The sequence below is a fragment of the Procambarus clarkii genome, chromosome 21 (assembly GCF_040958095.1).
Source record: "Procambarus clarkii isolate CNS0578487 chromosome 21, FALCON_Pclarkii_2.0, whole genome shotgun sequence".
Classification (NCBI taxonomy): Eukaryota; Metazoa; Arthropoda; class Malacostraca; order Decapoda; family Cambaridae; genus Procambarus; species Procambarus clarkii.
The window spans coordinates 6,295,101-6,308,492 of NC_091170.1; positions in this window are offsets into that span (position 1 = coordinate 6,295,101).

The following is a 13,392-nucleotide window of genomic DNA, read 5'->3' on the forward strand; positions in this document are numbered from 1 at the left end:
CAACAGGTGTACAGATTGCTGAGCCTATTGGGCTCTATCATATCTACACTTCAAACTGTGTATGGAGTCAGCCTCCACCACATCAGATCCTAATGCATTCCATTTGTCAACCACTCTGACACTAAAAAAGTTCTTTCTAATATCTCTGTGGCTCATTTGGGCACTCAGTTTCCACCTGTGTCCCCTTGTGCGTGTGCCCCTTGTGTTAAATAGCCTGTCTTTATCTACCCTATCAATTCCCTTCAGAATCTTGAATGTGGTGATCATGTCCCCCCTAACTCTTCTGTCTTCCAGCGAAGTGAAGTCTAATTCCCGTAGTCTTTCCTCATAGCTCATACCTCTCAGCTCGGGTATTAGTCTGGTGGCAAACCTTTGAACATTTTACAGTGTATTCTTATCCTTGACTAGATATGGACTCCATGCTGGGGCTGCATACTCCAGGATTGGCCTAACATATGTGGTATACAAAGTGCTGAATGATTCTTTACACAAGTTTCTGAATGCCGTTCGTATGTTGGCCAGCCTGGCATATGCCACTGATGTTATGCTCTTGATATGTGCTGCAGGAGACAGGTCTGGCGTGATATCAACCCCCAAGTCTTTTTCTTTCTCTGACTCCTGAAGAATTTCCTCTCCCAGGTGATACCTTGTATCTGGCCTCCTGCTCCCTACACCTATCTTCATTACATTACATTTGGTTGGGTTAAACTCTAACAACTATTTGTTCGACCATTCCTTCAGCTTGTCTAGGTCTTCTTGAAGCCTCAAACAGTCCTCTTCTGTTTTAATCCTTCTCATAATTTTAGCATCGTCCGCAAACATTGAGAGAAATGAATCTATACCCTCCGGGAGATCATTTATATATATCAGAAACAAGATAGAACCGAGTACAGAGCCCTGTGGGACTCCACTGGTGACTTCATGCCGATCGGAGGTCACACCCCTCATCGTAACCCTCTGCTTCCTATTGCTTAGGTACTCCCTTATCCACTGGAGCACCTTACCAGCTACACCTGCCGTCTCTCCAGCTTATGTTCCAGCCTCTTATGCGGTACTGTGTCAAAGGCTTTCCGACAATCCAAGAAAATGCAGTCTGCCCAGCCAACTCTTTCTTGCTTAGTCTTTGTCACCTGATCGTAGAATTCTATCAAGCCGGTAAGGCAAGATTTACCCCCCTGAACCCATGTTGGCGATTTGTCACGAAGTCCCTTCTTTCCAGATGTGTTACCCGTTTTTTTCTCATGATCTTCTCCATCACCTTGCATGGTATACAAGTCAAGGACACTGGCCTGTAGTTCAGTGCCTCTTGCTTGTCGCCCTTTTTGTATATTGGGACCACATTCGCCATCTTCCATATTTCTGGTAGGTCTCCTGTCTCCAGTGACTTACTATACACTTTGGAGAGTGGCAAGCAAAGTGCCTCTGCACACTCTTTCAGTATCCATGGTGAGATCCCGTCTGGACCAACAGCCTTTCTAACATCCAGATCCAGCAGGTGTCTCTTGACCTCCTCTCTCGTAATTTCGAACTCTTCAAAGGCCGCCTGGTTTACCTCCCTTTCTCCTAGCACAGTGACCTCACCTTGTTCTATTGTGAAGACCTCCTGGAACCTCCTGTTGAGTTCTTCACACACCTCTCTGTCATTCTCTGTATACCTGTCCTCGCCTGTTCTAAGTTTCAATACGTGTTCTTTCACTGCTTTTTTCCTTCTGATGTGACTGTGGAGTAGCTTTGGTTCGGTCTTGGCTTTGTTTGCTATATCATTTTCAAAACTTTTCTCTGCTTCTCTTCTCACCCTTACGTACTCATTCCTGGTTCTCTGGTATCTCTCTCTGCTTTCTGGTGTTCTGTTATTCCGGAAGTTCCTCCACGCCCTTTTGTTCAGTTTCTTCGCTTCCATACATGCCCTATTATACCATGGATTCTTCTGTTGCTTCTCGGATTTTTCCCTTTGGGCCGGGGTGAACCTGTTTACTGCCTCCTGACACTTAGGGTAACATAGTCCATCATACCCTGTACAGACTTATCTCTGAGGTCTGTGTCCCAAGGTATTTCACTTAGGAAACTTCTCATCTGTTCATAATTCCCCTTTCGGTATGCCAGCCTTTTGATTCCTAGTTCTTTTTTGGGGGGAGATAATTCCTACCTCTACCAGGTACTCAAAGTTCAATACACTGTGGTCACTCATTCCCAAGGGCACTTCCATCTTAACTTCCCTTATATCCCACTCATTTAGGGGAAATATCAAATCATACATTGCTGGTTCATCTTCTCCTCTCATTCTTGTTGGTTCTTTGATGTGCTGGCTTAGAAAGTTTCTTGTTGCCACGTCCAGCAGCTTAGCTCCATGTTCCTGGTCCTCCAAGCGGGTCTCTGTTCTCCCAATCTCTCTTCCCATGGTTGAAGTCTCTTATAATTAGTAGTCCAGATCCATTCCTGCTAGCAACAGAAGCTGCTCTTTCTATTATGTTAATGGTGGCCATGTTGTTTCTATCATATTCCTGTCTAGGTCTTCTGTCATTTGGTGGTGGATTATATACGACTACGACTATAATTTTTTTCCCTCCATTTGTTATTGTACCTGCTATGTAGTCACTGAAACCTTCACAGCCCTGAATAACCATCTCCTCAAAATCCCAGCCTTTTCTTACCAGCAGAGCTACACCACCTGTGTGTGTGTGTGTACTCACCTAGTTGTGTTTGCAGGGGTTGAGCTCTAGCTCTTTGGTCCCGCCTCTGAACCGTCAATCAACAGGTGTACAGATTCCTGAGCCTATTGGGCTCTATCATATCTACACTTGAAACTGTGTATGGAGTCAGCCTCCACCACATCACTTCCTAATGCATTCCATTTGTCAATCACTCTGACACTAAAAACGTTCTTTCTAATATCTCTGTGGCTCATTTGGGCGCTCAGTTTCCACCTGTGTCCCCTTGTGTTAAATAGCCTGTCTTTATCTACCCTATCAATTCCCTTCAGAATCTTGAATGTACTGATCATGTCCCCCCTAACTTTTCTGTCTTCCTGCGAAGTGAGGTTCAATTCCCGCAGTCTCTCCTCGTAGCTCATACCTCTCAGCTCGGGTACTAGTCTGGTGGCAAATCTTTGAACCTTTTCCAGTTTAGTCTTATCCTTGACTACATATGGACACCATGCTGGGGCTGCATACTCCAGAATTGGCCTGACATAAGTGGTATACAAAGTTCTGAATGATTCTTTACACAAATTTCTGAATGCCGTTCGTATGTTGGCCAGCCTGGCATATGCCGCTGATGTTATCCTCTTGATATGTGCTGCAGGAGACAGGTCTGGCATGATATCAACTCCCAAGTCTTTTTCTTTCTTTGACTCCTGAAGGATTTCCTCTCCCAGATGATGCCTTGTATTTGGCCTCCTGCTCCTTACACCTTTCTTCATTACATTGCATTTGGTTTGGTTGAACTCTAACAACCACTTGTTCGACCATTCCCTCAGTTTGCCTAGGTCTTCTTGAAGCCTCAAACAGTCCTCCTCTGTCTTAATCCTTCTCATAATTTTGACATCATCCGCAAACATTGAGAGAAATGAATCTATACCCTCCGGGAGATCATATACATATATCAGAAACAAGATATTACCGAGTACAGAGCCCTGTGGGAATCCACTGGTGACTTAACGCTAATCAGAGGTCTCACCCCTCACCGTAACTCTCTGCCTCCTATTGCTTAGGTACTCCCTTATCCACTGGAGCACCTTACCAGCTACACCTGCCTGTCTCTCCAGCTTATGTACCAGCCTCTTATGCAGTACTGTGTCAAAGGCTTTCCGACAATCCAAGAAAATGCAGTCTGCCCAGCCCTCTCTTTCATGCTTAATCTGTGTCACCTGGTCATAGAATTCTATTAAGCCAGTCAGGCAAGATTTACCCTCCCTGAACCCATGTTATCGATGTGTTACGAAGTCCCTTCTCTCCAGATGTGCTACCAGGTTTTTTCTCACGATCTTCTCCATCACCTTGCATGGTATAGAAGTCAAGGATACTTTCCTGTAGGTCAGTGCCTCTTGTCTGTGGCCCTTTTTGTATATTGGGACCACATTCACTGTCTTCCATATTTCTGGTAGGTCTCTCGTCTCCAGTGACCTACTATACACTATGGAGAGTGGCAAGCAAAGTGCCTCTGCACACTCTTTCAGTACCCATGGCGAGATCCTGTCTGGACCAACAGCCTTTCTAACATCCAGATCCAGCAGGTGTCTCTTGACCTCCTCTCTCGTAATTTCAAACCCTTCCAAGGCCGCCTGGTTTACCTCCCTTTCTCCTAGCACAGTAACCTCACCTTGTTCTGTTGTAAAGACCTCTTGGAACCTCTTGTTGAGTTCATCACACACCTCTTTGTCATTCTCTGTATACCTGTCCTCGCCTGTTCTAAGTTTCACTACCAGTTCTTTCACTGTTGTTTTCCTTCTGATGTGACTGTGGAGTAGCTTTGGTTCGGTCTTGGCTTTGTTTGCTATATCATTTTCAAAACTTTTCTCTGCTTCTCTTCTCACCCTGACATATTCATTCCTGGTTCTCTGGTATCTCTCTCTGCTTTCTGGTGTTCTGTTATTCCGGAAGTTCCTCCACGCCCTTTTGTTCAGTACCTTTGCTTCCATACATGCCCTATTATAACATGGATTCTTCTTTTGTTTCTCGGATTTTTCCTTTTGGGCCGGGATGTATCTGCTTACTGCCTCCTGACACTTTTGGGTGACATAGTCCATCATATCTTGTACAGACTTAGCTCTGAGGAGTGTGTCCCAAGGTATTTCCCTTAGGAAGCTTCTCATCTCCTCATAATTTCCCTTTCGGTATGCCAGTCTTTGGTTTCCTAGTTCTTTTTCGGGGGGGGGGGGATAATTCCGAGCTCTACCAGGTACTCAAAGTTCATTACACTGCGATCACTCATTCCCAAGCGTGCTTCCATCTTGACTTCCCTTATATCCCACTCATTTAGGGTAAATATCAGATCAAGCATTGCTGGTTCATCCTCTGCTCTCATTCTTGTTGGATCCCTGATGTGCTGGCTTAGAAAGTTTCTTGTTGCCACATCCAGCAGCTTAGCTCTCCATGTTTCTGGTCCTCCATGCGGGTCTCTGTTCTCCCAATCTATCTTCCCATGGTTGAAGTCTCCCATGATTAGTATTCGAGATCCATTCCTGCTAGCAGCAGAAGCTGCTCTCTCTATTATGTTAATGGCGGCCATGTTGTTTCTATCATATTCCTATCTGGGTCTTCTGTCATTTGGTGGTGGATTATATATGACTACGACTATAATTTTTTGCCCTCCAGTTGTTATTGTTCCTATTATGTAGTCACTGAAACCTTCACAGCCCTGAATATCCATCTCCTCAAAATCCCAGCCTTTTCTTACCAGCAGAGCTACACCACCCCCACCTCTTCCTTCCCCCTCTTTCCTCATAACATAATAGTCCTGTGGGAACACTGCATTTGTTATCGTTTTCGTGATCTTTGTTTCTGTGAGGGCTATTATGTCTGGGTTTTCCTCTAGTACCAGTTCTCCAAGCTCATTTGCTTTATTTGTAATTCCATCTATGTTAGTGTACATCGCTTTGAGGCTCACTTTCTTCTGTCCCTTCTCAAATCGCCTCCTTGGTGAGTGTTCTGCTGGTGGGGGAGGCTGTTCCATGGGTGTGAGAACCTGTGAGGTGGATAACAGGGTCTCAGAGGATACTGGGATAAGGGGCAGGGGATCCAGTGAAGGGGGAGGGACAGGGAGGGTATGGGGTGAAAGGGGAGGGAGGACGGGAAGGAAAGGGGGGGAGGGAGGACTCGGGAGGAGGGGAGGGGTAGAAGGGTGGGGATTGGGTGTGGGAGGAGGGAGATTTGGCTGAACATTTGAGTGGGGGCAGGGAGGGTTTGGGGTAGGGGGGTTTTCTATGCAGAGGAGGGTGGCGGGGTTGTCCTCCCTTCTGGTGTTACTGGGTAGCTGGTTGTGGGTTCCCCCCTCGCCTCTGGGGGTGTTGTGTTGGGAGCTGTGACTTCCTGGTTTTCCCCTCTCGCCCTGCGCCTCTTCCTTGCTTCTGCCGCCACGGCTCTCTCCTCCCTTGTCATGTCTCTCTGGAGGATTACATTTTTTAATTTTCCCACGTTTTTCAGGGAGCTCTTCCTTGATAGGATCTTCTCCTTTGTGTTCTCGTTTGCAAACACTGTGTGTGTGTGTGTGTGTGTGTGTGTGTGTGTGTGTGTGTGTGTGTGTGTGTGTGTGTGTGTGTGTGTGTGTGTGTGTGTGTGTGTGTGTGTACTCACCTATTTGTGCTTGCAGGATCGAGCATTGACTCTTGGATCCCGCCTTTCCAGCTATCGGTTGTTTACAGCAATGAATCCTGTCCCATTTCCCTATCATACCTAGTTTTAAAAGTATGAATAGTATTTGCTTCCACAACCTGTTCCCCAAGTGCATTCCATTTTACCACTACTCTCACGCCAAAAGAAAACTTCCTAATATCTCTGTGACTCATCTGAGTTTCCAGTTTCCACTCATGTCCCCTCGTTCTATTATTATTACGTGTGAACATTTCATCTATTTCCACTTTGTCAATTCCCCTGAGTATTTTATATGTCCCTATCATATCTCCTCTCTCCCTTCTTTTCTCTAGTGTCGTAAGGTTCAGTTCCTTCAGCAGCTCTTCATATCCCATCCCTCGTAACTCTGGGACAAGCCTCGTCGCAAACCTCTGAACCTTCTCCAGTTTCTTTATGTGTTTCTTCAGGTGGGGGCTCCATGATGGTGCAGCATACTCTAAGACGGGTCTCACGTAGGCAGTGTAAAGCGCCTTAAAAGCCTCCTCATTTAGGTTTCTGAATGAAGTTCTAATTTTCGCCAGTGTAGAGTACGCTGCTGTCGTTATCCTATTTATATGTGCCTCAGGAGTTTGATTAGGTGTCACATCCACTCCCAGGTCTCTTTCTCGAATCGTTACAGGTAGGCTGTTCCCCTTCATTGTGTACTGTCCCTTTGGTCTCCTGTCACCTGATCCCATTTCCATAACTTTACATTTACTGGTGTTAAACTCCAGTAGCCATTTCCCTGACCATCTCTGCAGCCTGTTTAAGTCCTCTTGGAGGATCCTACAATCCTCGTCTGTCACAACTCTTCTCATTAATTTTGCGTCATCCGCAAACATTGACATGTATGATTACACTCCTGTAAACATATCATTTACGTAAATTAGAAAGAGGATTGGTCCCAGCACCGATCCTTGAGGTACTCCACTTGTTACTGTTCGCCAGTCCGACTTCTCGCCCCTTTCCATTACCCTCTGGCTCCTTCCTATTAGGTAGTTCTTCACCCATACTAGGGCCTTTCCGCTTACTCCTGCCTGCCTCTCAAGTTTGTATAGCAGTCTCATGTGCGGTACCGTATCAAAGGCCTTTTGGCAGTCAAGAAATATGCAGTCTGCCCAGCCTTCTCTGTCCTGCCTTATCCTTGTTACTTTATCATAGAATTCTAAAAGGTTTGTTAGGCATGATTTCCCTGTCCAGAACCCATGTTGGTGCTTGTTTACAAACCCAATGCTCTCCAGGTGCTCAACAAGTCTTAGCCTAATTATTCTTTCAAATATTTTGCAGGGGATGCTTGTCAGTGATACGGGTCTGTAGTTAAGTGCCTCCTCCCTATCACCTTTTTTGAAAATCGGTACGACATTTGCCTCCTTCCAGCAACTGGGCAATTCTCCCGACATAAGTGACTCATTAAAGATCATTGCCAGAGGCACGCTGAGAGCCTGCGCTGCCTCTTTAAGTATCCACGGTGATACTTCGTCTGGTCCAACAGCTTTATTTGCATTCAGTGTTGTCAACTGTTTCATTACATCCTCCGCTGTCACCTCTATATCTGATCATCTTTCATCTTGGGTAATCTCTTCTAACAATGGGAGCTGCTCAGGCTCGGTTGTGAACACCATGGAATTTTGCATTCAGTACCTCGCAGATTTCCTTGTCGCTTTCTGTATATGCCCCTTCTGTTTTCCTCAGTCTTGTCACTTGGTCATTTACCGACATCTTCCTTCTTATATGGCTATGTAGTAATTTTGGTTGCTTTTTCGCTTTGACTGCAATATCATTCTCATAATTTCTTTCCGACACTCGTCTTATGTTAATGTAATCATTCCTAGCTCTGTTACATCTAATCCTGTTGTCCTCTGTCCTTTGTCTTCTGTACTTCCTCCACTCCCTCCTGCTTCTCACCTTTGCTTCCTGACACTGTCTATTAAACCATGGGTTATTATATTCACTCCTGCTTTTTTCCTTTATTGTTGGAATAAATCTCTCTTCAGCCTCTTTGCATTTCAATATGACTTGGTTCATCATACCTTGCACTGTTTTTCCTCTAAGTTCTTCCTCCCACTGCACTTCTCCCAGGTAGTCCCTTATCCTTCTGTAGTCCCCTTTTCTGTAATCAAGTCTCCTTTCCCGGACCTCTTGTCCTATGGTCACAGTTTTAAGCTCCATCATGTAGTCAAAGACTAGGACACAATGGTCACTAGCTCCTAGTGGTATTTCATGTTCCAACTGCTCGATGTCTTCTGCATTCTGGGTGAAAATGAGATCTAATAGGCTGGGCGTATCCCCTCCTCTTTCCCTAGTATCTTCTTTCACATGCTGTGTTAGGAAATTCCTGTCAATAACGTCTACTAGCTTCGCTCCCCAGGTCTCCTCCCCGCCATGGGGATTCCTCGTTTCCCAATCTATCTCTCCGTGATTTAGGTCCCCCATGACCAGCAGCTTCGCTCTCATTCTATGCGCTAAAGTTGCTGCCCTCTGCAGTTCATCTATACATGTCTTGTTGATGTCCTCGTACTCCTGCCTGGGCCTTCTACTGTTTGGTGGGGGATTGTAGAGTATCAAGATTACAATCTTCTTCCCATCCACTGTCAGAGTTCCATGTATGAAGCTCGTGCTTTCATTGGTACCCGGATTTTCCAGCTCATCAAACTTCCATTTCCACTTTATTAGTAGTGCCACTCCTCCTCCCTGTCTCTGTGTCCTTTCTTTTCTTATCACCTGGTACCCCTCTGGAAAGATTGCATCCGAGATCATGCCATTTATTTTAGTTTCCACTATGGCCACTATGTCTGGGTCTGCCTCACTAACTCTTTCTTTTATCTCTTCTGCTTTATTGGCTACCCCATCAGCATTGGTGTACCAAACCTTGAGACTCTTCTTGGAAACTCGGGTGTCAGAGTTCCCCCTTTCACCGGGGGTCTGGGGGGAACTGGGGGGTGTGTGGGGGGGCAAGTGGGGGCTGTGGGGGTGAGTGGGGGGGTGCTAGGGGGGTGCCTGGGAGTGCCTGGTAGGCGAATGGGGTCTGGGCATCTAGGGGGGTAGGAAGGGCATAATGGGTCTGAAAGTTAGGGGTCTGAATAGCATAGGGGGGTTGAGAAATAGAGAAAGACTGAGAGTCACATAGAGTGTGTGTGTGTGTGTGTGTGTGTGTGTGTGTGTGTGTGTGTGTGTGTGTGTGTGTGTGTGTGTGTGTGTGTGTGTGTGTGTGTGTGTGTGTGTGTGTGTGTGTGTGTGTGTGTACTCACCTAGTTGTGTTTGTGGGGGTTGAGCACTGGCTCTTTGGTCCCGCCTCTCAACCGTCAATCAACAGGTGTACAGATTCCTGAGCCTATCGGGCTCTGTCATATCTACACTTGAAACTGTGTATGGAGTCAGCCTCCACCACACCACTTCCTAATGCATTCCATTTGTCAACCACTCTGACACCAAAAAAGTTCTTTCTAATATCTCTGTGGCTCATTTGGGCACTCAGTTTCCACCTGTGTCCCCTTGTGCGTGTTCCCCTTGTGTTAAATAGACTGTCTTTATCTACCCTATCAATCCCCTTCAGAATCTTGAATGTGGTGATCATGTCCCCCCTAACTCTTCTGTCTTCCAGCGAAGTGAGGTTTAATTCCCGTAGTCTCTCCTCGTAGCTCATACCTCTCAGCTCGGGTACTAGTCTGGTGGCAAACCTTTGAACCTTTTCCAGTTTAGTCTTATCCTTGACTAGATATGGACTCCATGCTGGGGCTGCATACTCCAGGATTGGCCTGACATATGTGGTATACAAAGTTCTGAATGATTCTTTACACAAGTTTCTGAATGCCGTTCGTATGTTGGCCAGCCTGGCATATGCCGCTGATGTTATCCGCTTGATATGTGCTGCAGGAGACAGGTCTGGCGTGATATCAACCCCCAAGTCTTTTTCCTTCTCTGACTCCTGAAGAATTTCCTCTCCCAGATGATACCTTGTATCTGGCCTCCTGCTCCCTACACCTATCTTCATTACATTACATTTGGTTGGGTTAAACTCTAACAACCATTTGTTCGACCATTCCTTCAGCTTGTCTAGGTCTTCTATAAGCCTCAAACAGTCCTCTTCTGTTTTAATCCTTACCTTAATCCTTTAATCCTTGTGTGTGTGTGTACTCACCTATATGTGCTTGCAGGATCGAGCATTGACTCTTGGATCCCGCCTTTCTAGCCATCGGTTGTTTACAGCAATGACTCCTGTCCCATTTCCCTATCATACCTAGTTTTAAAAGTATGAATAGTATTTGCTTCCACAACCTGTTCCCCAAGTGCATTCCATTTTTCTTCTACTCTCACGCTAAAAGAAAACTTCCTAACATCTCTGTGACTCATCTGAGTTTCCAGTTTCCACCCATGTCCCCTCGTTCTGTTATTATTACGTGTGAACATTTCATCTATTTCCACTTTGTCAATTCCCCTGAGTATTTTATATGTCCCTATCATATCTCCTCTCTCCCTTCTTTTCTCTAGTGTCGTAAGGTTCAGTTCCTTCAGCCTCTCTTCATATCCCATCCCTCGTAGCTCTGGGACAAGCCTCGTCGCAAACCTCTGAACCTTCTCCAGTTTCTTTATGTGTTTCTTCAGGTGGGGGCTCCATGATGGCGCGGCATACTCTAAGACGGGTCTCACGTAGGCAGTGTAAAGCGCCCTAAAAGCTTCCTCATTTAGGTTTCTGAATGAAGTTCTAATTTTCGCCAGTGTAGAGTACGCTGCTGTCGTTATCCTATTTATATGTGCCTCAGGAGTTAGATTAGGTGTCACATCCACTCCCAGGTCTCTTTCTCGAATCGTTACAGGTAGGCTGTTCCCCTTCATTGTGTACTGTCCCTTTGGTCTCCTGTCACCTGATCCCATTTCCATAACTTTACATTTACTGGTGTTAAACTCCAGTAGCCATTTCCCTGACCATCTCTGCAGCCTGTTTAAGTCCTCTTGGAGGATCCTACAATCCTCGTCTGTCACAACTCTTCTCATTAATTTTGCGTCATCTGCAAACATTGACATGTATGATTCCACTCCTGTAAACATATCATTTACGTAAATTAGAAAGAGGATTGGTCCCAGCACCGATCCTTGAGGTACTCCACTTGTTACTGTTCGCCAGTCCGACTTTTCGCCCCTTACCATTACCCTCTGGCTCCTTCCTGTTAGGTAGTTCTTCACCCATACTAGGGCCTTTCCGCTTACTCCTGCCTGCCTCTCAAGTTTGTATAGCAGTCTCATGTGCGGTACCGTATCAAAGGCCTTTTGGCAGTCAAGAAATATGCAGTCTGCCCAGCCTTCTCTGTCCTGCCTTATCCTTGTTACTTTATCATAGAATTCTAAAAGGTTTGTGAGGCATGATTTCCCTGTCCAGAACCCATGTTGGTGCTTGTTTACAAACCCAATGCTCTCCAGGTGCTCAACAAGTCTTAGCCTAATTATTCTTTCAAGTATTTTGCAGGGGATGCTTGTCAGTGATACGGGTCTGTAGTTAAGTGCCTCCTCCCTATCACCCTTTTTGAAAATCGGTACGACATTTGCCTCCTTCCAGCAACTGGGCAATTCTCCCGACATAAGTGACTCATTAAAGATCATTGCCAGAGGCACGCTGAGAGCCTGCGCTGCCTCTTTGAGTATCCACGGTGATACTTTGTCTGGTCCAACAGCTTTATTTGCATCCAGTGTTGTCAACTGTTTCATTACATCCTCTGCTGTCACCTCTATATCCGATAGTCTTTCATCTTGGGTAATCTCTTCTAACAATGGGAGCTGCTCAGGCTCGGTTGTGAACACTCCATGGAATTTTGCATTCAGTACCTCGCAGATTTCCTTGTCGCTTTCTGTATATGCCCCTTCTCTTTTCCTGTCTTGTCACTTGGTCATTTACCGACATCTTCCTTCTTATATGGCTATGTAGTAATTTTGGTTGCTTTTTCGCTTTGACTGCAATATCGTTCTCATAATTTCTTTCCGACACTCGTCTTATGTTAATGTAATCATTCCTAGCTCTGTTACATCTAATCCTGTTGTCCTCAGTCCTTTGTCTTCTGTACTTCCTCCACTCCCTCCTGCTTCTCACCTTTGCTTCCTGACACTGTCTATTAAACCATGGGTTATTATATTCCCTCCTGTGTGTGTGTGTGTGTGTGTGTGTGTGTGTGTGTGTGTGTGTGTGTGTGTGTGTGTGTGTGTGTGTGTGTGTGTGTGTGTGTGTGTGTGTGTGTGTGTGTGTGTGTGTGTGTGTGTGTGTGTGTGTGTGCATGTGTGCGCGTGCGTGTGTGTGTGTGTGTGTGTTGTTATGATCTCAGCCTGCAGGAGAAACGAGTCTCCCTCCTTGAGAGTTATTCATCAAGCCTGACTTGATTAGAAGGTCTAGCAAATATTGAGGTAATAATCCATATGTAAAATAGTTGCTTGGATATGTATAACAATTTGAGATTATGGGCAATGAAGAAGAAAACAGATAAATGACTGGCTAGGAGATGTGGACATTTTGCTGGAGGCGTGAGGCTCGCTTCCGGAGGACCTTGACCTCACTTGAGTGCCAGATATCGCAGGGGAAAAGCCGCGCTCCGTTGAGCTCCCATCAGAAGGGAACCCCTAGTGATATATCTCGAAGAGAAGAGAAGTGTGTAGACGTGCCAGCTGTGGAACCGAGCTGGGAACGTTGTGGTCTCAAGTCCTGGTCGACGAGCAGAGTTTAATAAGCTGCTCAGGGGCAGTATTGTGGGCCGTGGAAGCGCCCTGACCAAGCCTCGTCAGAGGAAGAAGCGCCCTCGACCAGACGATCTGTGGTAAGCACGATATACGCCAGTTCATAGTGATTGCTTGTAGTTGGTCGTGTGCCCAGCGACAGTAGCAATGTTTATTTATTAGTTAGACATGTTTTAATAAGGCAGAAAGCCTGAAATAAGAGAGTGGAGAGGCAGGAACACGGAGCGACGTCCGTCCCCTCTGAGCTCTGACAGACGACTGAGGGAGCCCGGCTCCTGACGGAGGACGACCCTCCCAGCGAGTGAGGACCGCCGCCAGGCGAGGTGGAGTATGGACCCGCCCAAAACGGGGG